This window comes from Arachis ipaensis, chromosome B4, assembly GCF_059453495.1.
Source record: "Arachis ipaensis isolate K30076 ecotype BB chromosome B4, ASM5945349v1, whole genome shotgun sequence".
NCBI lineage: Eukaryota > Viridiplantae > Streptophyta > Magnoliopsida > Fabales > Fabaceae > Arachis > Arachis ipaensis.
Window position 1 is genome coordinate 66,839,382 of NC_142439.1, and position 8,839 is coordinate 66,848,220.

At 38.5% G+C, this 8,839-nt stretch overlaps 1 non-coding gene across 1 annotated transcript; it reads right to left on the bottom strand.

Annotated features, from left to right (window-relative positions):
* Positions 1 to 2,575: 2,575 nt before the first annotated feature.
* LOC148567767 (small nucleolar RNA R71) lies at positions 2,576 to 2,683 on the bottom strand. The gene has a single exon (XR_015882364.1). It is a non-coding gene; the product is annotated as a small nucleolar RNA R71 (small nucleolar RNA).
* Positions 2,684 to 8,839: the final 6,156 nt, after the last annotated feature.

The window sequence follows — 8,839 nt, forward strand, 5'->3', positions numbered from 1 at the left end:
TAAGGTTTATTACTTGGACGACCCAGTGCACTTGCTGGTTAGTTATGCGAAGTTGTGAAGATATGTTTAGACCATGGTTCTGTGCATCCGTTTTTGGTGCCATCGCCAGGGAATCAATTTCGAACAATAATTCACAACCTGAGTAACAATTTCGCATACCAAGTTTTTGGCGCCGTTGCCGGGGATTGTTCGAGTTTGGACAACTGACGGTTCATCTTGTTTCTCAGATTGGGTAACTTTCTTTTCGTTTTCTTTTCAAAAATTTTTCAAAAATTTTTCAAAAAAATCTTTCAAAAATTTCTCCTTTTTTTTCGAAAAAAAAAACTTTTTAAAATAAAAATGTTTTCAAAAATATATTTTTCTTCAAAATTTATAAGAATGAATTCTAGTGTTTCATGAAGCATGTTGAATCCTGACTAGCTATAAAGCCATGTCTAAATTCTTTTGGACTGAGGCTTCCAAACCATCAGCATAGAGGCAAGTTACTTTGATAAGTAATGAGCAGTATATTCTCTGATGTTATATGCTAAAGCTTGGCTGGCTATTAAGCCATGCCTAACCCTCAGATTGGAGCTTTAGACTAAGAATGCTAGATTCCTGGAATTCATATTAAAAATTTTGGAACCCTTATTTTTGCTTTTCAAATAATTTTCGAAAAAATACAAAAAAAAATCATAAAATCATAAAAATCAAAAATATTTTTCATGTTTCTTGTTTGAGTCATGTGTCATGTTATAAGTTTGGTGTCAATTGCATATCCATTTTGCATTTTTCGAAAATTCATGCATTCATAGTGTTCTTCATGATCTTCAAGTTGTTCTTGGTAAGTCTTCTTGTTTGATCTTTGCATTTTCATGTTTTGTGTCTTTTCTTGTTTTTCATATGCATTCCTGAATTCTTTATGTCTAAGCATTAAAGAATTCTAAGTTTGGTGTCTTGCATGTTTTCTTTGCATTAAAAAATTTTTCAAAAATGTGTTCTTGATGTTCATCATGATCTTCATAGTGTTCTTGGTGTTCATCTTGACATTCATAGCATTCTTGCATGCATTCATTGTTTTGATCCATAACTTTCATGCATTGCATCATTTTTCTTGTTTTTCTCTCTCATCATAAAAATTCAAAAATAAAAAAAAATATCTTTCCCTTTTTCTCTCTTAAAATTTCGAAAATTAGATTTGACTTTTTCAAAAATTTTTAAAAATCTAGTTGTTATTATGAGTCAAATCAAATTTCAATTTAAAAATCTCATCTTTTTCAAAATCTTTTTCAAAAATCAAATCTTTTTTCAATTTTTTTTTAGTTATTTTCGAAAATTTCAAAAATATTTTTCAAAAATCTTTTTCTTAATTTTACATCATATTTTCAAAAATAACATCATCAATTAATGTTTTGATTCAAAAATTTCAAGTTTGTTACTTACTTGTTAAGAAAGATTCAAACTTTAAGTTCTAGAATCATATCTTGTGATTTCTTGTGAATCAAGTCATTAATTGAGATTTTAAAAAATCAAATCTTTTTCAAAAACTAATTTCTATCATATCTTTTCAAAAATATCTTCTTATCTTACCTTTTTCAAAAAAGTGATTGCAAAATATCTTTTCTAACTTCCTAACTTCTTATCTTTTTCAAAATTTGTTTCAACTAACTAACTAACTTTTTGTTTGTTTCTTACCTTTTTCAAAACTACCTAACTAACTCTCTCTCTCTCTAATTTTCGAAAAAAATCTTCCCTCTTTTTCAAAATTTCTTTTTAATTAGACTAATTATTTTATTTTTATTTGAATTTTCGAAAAACTACTAACCGTTTTCAAAAACTATTTTCGAAAATCACTAACTCTTTTTCAAAAATTATTTTCAAAAATTCTCTCCTCCTCTCATCCCCTTCTATTTATTTATTCATCTACTAACACTTCTCTTCATCTCACATCTTTGCTCCTATCATCACCTTTGTGTTTGGATTCTTCATTCTTCTTCACCCCTATTCCTTTTCTTCTTCTACTAATAATAAGGAACCTCTTTACTGTGACATAGAGGATTCCTCTTCTTTTCTTTTTCTCTTCTCTTTCTTATGAGCAGGGACAAAGAAAAAGGCATTCTTGTTGAGAAAACTAAGAGAAGCTAAATTACAACAATCCAGAGACAACCTTATTGAAAATTTCGAACAAGTAAAGGAGATGGCAGCCGAACCCAACAACAATAATGCAAGGAGAATGCTTGGTGACTTTACTGCACCTAATTCCAATTTATATGGAAGAAGCATCTCCATTCCTACCATTGGAGCAAACTATTTTGAGCTGAAACCTCAGCTAGTTTCTTTGATGCAGCAGAACTGCAAGTTTCATGGACTTCCATCTGAAGATCCTTTTCAGTTCTTAACTGAATTCTTGCAGATCTGTGATACTGTTAAGACTAATGGAGTAGATCCTGAAGTCTACAGGCTCATGCTTTTCCCTTTTGCTGTAAGAGACAGAGCTAGAATATGGTTGGACTCTCAACCCAAAGACAGCCTGAACTCTTGGGATAAGCTGGTCACGGCTTTCTTAGCCAAGTTCTTTCCTCTTCAAAAGCTGAGCAAGCTTAGAGCTGATGTTCAAACCTTCAGACAGAAAGAAGGTGAATCCCTCTATGAAGCTTGGGAAAGATACAAGCAGCTGACCAAAAAGTGTCATTCTGATATGCTTTCAGAATGGACCATCCTGGATATATTCTATGATGGTTTATCTGAGCTATCAAAGATGTCATTGGATACTTCTGCAGGTGGATCCATTCACCTAAAGGAAATGCCTGCAGAAGCTCAAGAACTCATTGACATGGTTGCTAATAACCAGTTTATGTACACTTCTGAGAGGAATCCTGTGAGTAATGGGACGCCTATGAAGAAGGGAGTTCTTGAAATTGATACTCTGAATGCCATATTGGCTCAGAATAAAATATTGACTCAGCAAGTCAATATGATTTCTCAGAGTCTGAATGGAATGCAAGCTGCATCCAACAGTACTCAAGAGGCATCTTCGGAGGAAGAAGCTTATGATCCTGAGAACCCTGCAATAGCAGAGTTAAAATACATGGGTGAACCATATGGAAACACCTACAATCCATCATGGAGAAATTACCCAAATCTCTCATGGAAGGATCAAAAGCCTCAACAAGGCTTTAATAATGGTGGAAGAAACAGGTTTAGCAATAGCAAGCCTTTTCCATCATCCACTCAGCAACAGATAGAGAATTCTGAGCAGAATCCATCTAGCTTAGCAAATTTAGTCTCTGATCTATCTAAGGCCACTGAGAGTTTCATGAATGAAACAAGGTCTTCCATTAGAAATTTGGAAGCACAAGTGGGCCAGCTGAGTAACAAGATCACTGAAATCCCTCCTAGTACTCTCCTAAGCAATACAGAAGAGAATCCAAAAGGAGAGTGCAAGGCCATTGAATTAATTACCATGGCCGAACCCACAAGAGAGGAGAAGGACGTGAATCCCAAGGAGGAAGACCTCCTGGGACGTCCAGTGATTAATAAGGAGCTTCCCTCTGAGGAACCTAAGGAATCTGAGACTCATCTAGAGACCATAGAGATTCCATTGAACCTACTTATGCCATTCATGAGCTCTGATGAGTATTCCTCTTCTGAAGAGAATGAGGATGTTACTGAAGAGCAAGCTGCCAAGTTCCTTGGTGCAATCATGAAGCTAAATGCCAAATTATTTGGTATTGAAACTTGGGAAGATGAACCTCCCTTGTTCACCAATGAACTAAGTGATCTGGATCAACTGACATTGCCTCAGAAGAGACAACATCCTGGAAAGTTCATAATACCTTGTACCATAGGCACCATGATCTTTAAGGCTCTGTGTGACCTTAGTTCAGGAATAAACCTCATGCCCCTCTCTGTAATAGAGAAACTGGGAATCTATGGGGTGCAAGCTGCTAAAATCTCATTAGAGATGGCAGAAAATTCAAGAAAATAGGCTTATGGACAAGTAGAGGACGTGTTAGTAAAGGTTGAAGGCCTTTACATCCCTGCTGATTTTATAGTCCTGGATACTGGAAAGGAAGAGGATGAATCCATCATCCTAGGAAGACCTTTCCTAGCCACAGCAAGAGCTGTGATTGATGTGGACAAAGGAGAATTGATCCTTCAATTAAAAAGGACAACCTTGTGTTTACAACTCAAGGATCTCTCTCTGCATCCATGGAGAGGAAGCAGAAAAAGCTTCTCTCAAAGCAGAGTCAACCAAAGCCCCCACAGTCAAACTCTAAGTTTGGTGTTGGGAGGCCACAACAAAACTCTAAGTTTGGTGTCAAACCCCCATATCCAAACTCTAAGTTTGGTGTTGGGAGGTCTCAACAAAGCTCTGCACATCTGTGAGGCTCCATGAGAGCCCACTGTCAAGCTATTGACATTAGAGAAGCGCTTGTTGGGAGGCAACTCAATGTTTATTTATCTAATTTTATTTTTGTTTTTCATGTTTTCTTAGGTTCATGATCATGTTGATTCACAAAATAAACGAAAAATTTAGAAACAGAATCAAAAACAGCGGAAGAAAAATCACACCCTGGAGGAAGCACCTGTCTGGCGTTCAACGCCAGAACAGAGCATGGTTTTGGCGCTGAACGCCCAAAATGGGCAGTATCTGGGCACTGAACGCCCAAAATGGGCAGCATCTGGGCGCTGAACGCCAGAATTGCACCCTGGAGAAGAGCTGGCACTGAACGCCCAGAACAAGCATGGTTCTGGCGTTCAACGCCAGAAATGGGCAACAAATGGGCGTTGAACGCCCAAAATAGGCACCAACCTGGCGCTGAACGCCCAGAGTTGTGTGCAAGGGCATTTTACATGCTAAATTTGGTGCAAGGTTGTAAATCCTTGAACACCTCAGGATCTGTGGATCCCACAGGATCATCTCAGGATCTGTGGACCCCACAGGATCATCTCAGGATCTGTGGACCCCACAGGATCCCCACCTACCTCCACTCACTCTCTTCTCTCTTCTCAATCATCCTCTATTCCCAATAAACACTCTTCCCCAAAATCCTTCACCTATCACCTCCATCTCTCTTCCCTATTAACCCTTCACCACTCACATCCACCCACTCTTCCCCATAAACCTACCTAATAAACTCTACCTACCTTCAAAATTCAAATCAATTTCCCATCCAAACCCACCCATATGGCCGAAACTTAACCCCCCCTCCCTTCCCTATATAAAGCCTTCCATTCTTCCTCATTTTCACACAACACAACCCTCTTTTCTCTTCTTGGCCGAAACACACCTCCCCCCTCTTCTCCATCTTTTCTTCTTCTTCTTCATCTAATTCTTTATTTTCTTGCTCGAGGGCGACCAATATTCTAAGTTTGGTGTGGTAAAAGCATAAGCTTTTTGTTTTTCCATTACCATTGATGGCACCTAAGACCGGAGAATCCTCTAGAAAAGGGAAAGAGAGGACAAAAACTTCCACCTCCGAGTCATGGGAGATGAAAAGATTCATCTCCAAAGCTCATCAAGACCACTTCTATGATGTTGTGGCCAAGAAGAAGGTGATCTCCGAGGTCCCTTTCAAACTCAAAAGAAATGAGTATCCGGAGATCCGACATGAAATTCAAAGAAGAGGTTGGGAAGTTCTAACAAACCCCATCCAACAAGTCGGCATCCTAATGGTTCAAGAGTTCTATGCCAATGCATGGATCACCAAGAACCATGATCAAAGTAAGAACCTGGATCCAAAGAACTATGTTACAATGGTACGGGGGAAATACTTAGATTTTAGTCCGGAAAATGTGAGGTTGGCGTTTAACTTGCCTATGATGCAAGGAGATGAACGCCCCTACACTAGAAGGGTCAACTTTAATCAAAGGTTGGACCAAGTCCTCATGGACATATGTGTGGAAGGAGCTCAATGGAAGATTGACTCCAAAGGCAAGCCGGTTCAACTAAGAAGATTGGACCTCAAGCCTGTGGCTAGAGGATGGTTGGAGTTCATCCAACGCTCCATCATCCCCACTAGCTACCGATCTGAAGTTACTGTGGATCGGGCCATCATGATCCATAGCATCATGATTGCATGAGAAGTAAAGGTTCATGAAGTCATCTCCCTTGAACTCTACAAAATAGCCGAAAAGCCCTCTCCTGGAGCAAGGCTAGCTTTTCCTCATCTTATCTGCCATCTATGTTACTCAGCTGGAGCTTCCATAGAAGGAGACATTCACATTGAGGAAGAGAAGCCCATCACTAAGAAAAAGATGGAGCAAGCAAGAGAGCCCATTCATGGAGCTCAAGAGGCGCAGGAAGCTCATCACCATGAGATCCCGGAGATGCCTCATATGCATTTTCCTTCACAAAACTATTGGGAGCAAATCAACACTTCCCTAGGAGAATTAAGTTCCAACATGGGACAACTAAGGGTGGAACATCAAGAGCACTCCATCATCCTTCATGAAATAAGAGAAGATCAAAAAGCAATGAGGGAGGAGCAACAAAGACAAGGAAGAGACATAGAAGAGCTCAAGGACATCATTGGTTCCTCAAGAAGGAAATGCCACCATCACTAAAGTGGACTCATTCCTTGTTCTTACTTTCTCTGTTTTTCGTTTTCTCTATGTTAAGTGCTTATCTATGTTTGTGTCTTCATTACATGATCATTAGTAGTTAGTAACTTTGACTTAAAGTTATGAATGTCCTATGAATCCATCACCTCTCTTAAATGAAAAATGTTTTAATTCAAAAGAACAAGAAGTACATGAGTTTTGAATTTATCCTTGAACTTAGTTTAATTATATTGATGTGGTGACAATGCTTCTTGTTTTCTGAATGTATGCTTGAACAGTGCATATGTCTTTTGAAGTTGTTGTTTAAGAATGTTAAATATGTTGGCTCTTGAAAGAATGATGACTAGGAAACATGTTATTTGATAATCTGAAAAATCATAAAAATGATTCTTGAAGCAAGCAAAAGCAGCAAAGAACAAAGCTTGCAGAGAAAAAAAAAGGGCGAAAAAGAAATAGAAAGAAAGAGAAAAAGCAAGTAGAAAAAGCCAAAAGCTCTTAAAACCAAGAGGCAAGAGCAAAAAGCCAATAACCCTTAAAACCAAAAGGTAAGGGCAAATAAAAAGGATCCCAAGGCTTTGAGCATCAGTGGATAGGAGGGCCTAAAGGAATAAAATCCTGGTCTAAGCGGCTAAACCGAGCTGTCCCTAACCATGTGCTTGTGGCGTGTTGGTGTCAAGTGAGAACTTGAGACTGAGCGGTTAAAGTCAAGGTCCAAAGCAAAAAAAGAGTGTGCTTAAGAACCCTGGACACCTCTAATTGGGGACTTTAGCAAAGCTGAGTCACAATCTGAAAAGGTTCACCCAATTATGTGTCTGTGGCATTTATGTATCCGGTGGTAATACTGGAAAACAAAGTGCTTAGGGCCACGGCCAAGACTCATAAAATAGCTGTGTTCAAGAATCATCATACTGAACTAGGAGAGTCAATAACACTATCTAAACTCTGAGTTCCTATAGAAGCCAATCATTCTGAACTTCAATGGATAAAGTGAGATGCCAAAACTATTCAAGAGGCAAAAAAACTACAAGTCCCGCTCATCTGATTGGAGCTATGTTTCATTGATAGTTTGGAATTTATAGTATATTCTCTTCTTTTTATCCTATTTGATTTTCAGTTGCTGGGGGACAAGCAACAATTTAAGTTTGGTGTTGTGATGAGCGAATAATTTATATGCTTTTTGGCATTGTTTTTAGTATGTTTTTAGTAGAATCTAGTTACTTTTAGGGATGTTTTCATTAGTTTTTATGTTAAATTCACATTTCTGGTCTTTACTATGAGTTTGTGTGTTTTTCTGTGATTTCAGGTATTTTCTGGCTGAAATTGAGGGACTTGAGCAAAACTCAGATTCAGAGGTTGAAGAAGGACTGCTGATGCTGTTGGATTCTGACCTCCCTGCACTCAAAATGGATTTTCTGGAGCTACAGAACTCAAAATGGCTCGCTTCCAATTGCATTGGAAAGTAGACATCCAGGGCTTTCCAGAAATATATAATAGTCCATACTTTGCCCAAGTTTAGATGACGCAAACTGGCGTTCAACGCTAGCTCTCTGCCCAATTCTGGCGTCCAGCGCCAGAAACAAGTTGCAAAGTGGAGTTCAACGCCCAAACTGGCACAAAAGCTGGCGTTCAACTCCAAGAATGACCTCTCCACGTGTAGACTTTAAGCTCAGCCCAAGCACACACCAAGTGGGCCCGGAAGTGGATTTATGCATCAATTACTTACTTTTGTAAACCCTAGTAGCTAGTTTATTATAAATAGGACCTTTTACTATTGTGTTAGACATCCTGGATTGTATTTTTGATCCTGTGATCAAGTCTTGGTTACTCCGGTTCCCCTCTGGGGCCGAGACCAATGAACTCCATTATCACTTATGTATTTTCAACGGTAGAGTTTCTGCACTCCATAGATTAAGGTGTGGAGCTCTGCTGTTCCTCAAGAATTAATGCAAAGTACTACTATTTTCTATTCAATTCAACTTATTCAGTTTCTAAGATATTCATTTGCACTTCAACCTGAATGTCATGAACGTGACAATCATCATCATTCCCTATGAACACGTGCCTGACAACCACTTCCGTTCTACATTAGATTGAATGAGTATCTCTTAGATCTCTTAATCAGAATCTTCGTGGTATAAGCTAGATTGATGGCGGCATTCATGAGAGTCCGGAAAGTCTAAACCTTGTCCGTGGTATTCCGAGTAGGACTCTGGGATTGAATGACTGTGACGAACTCCAAACTCGCGAGTGCTGGGCGTAGTGACAGACGCAAAAGGATAGTAAATTCTATTCC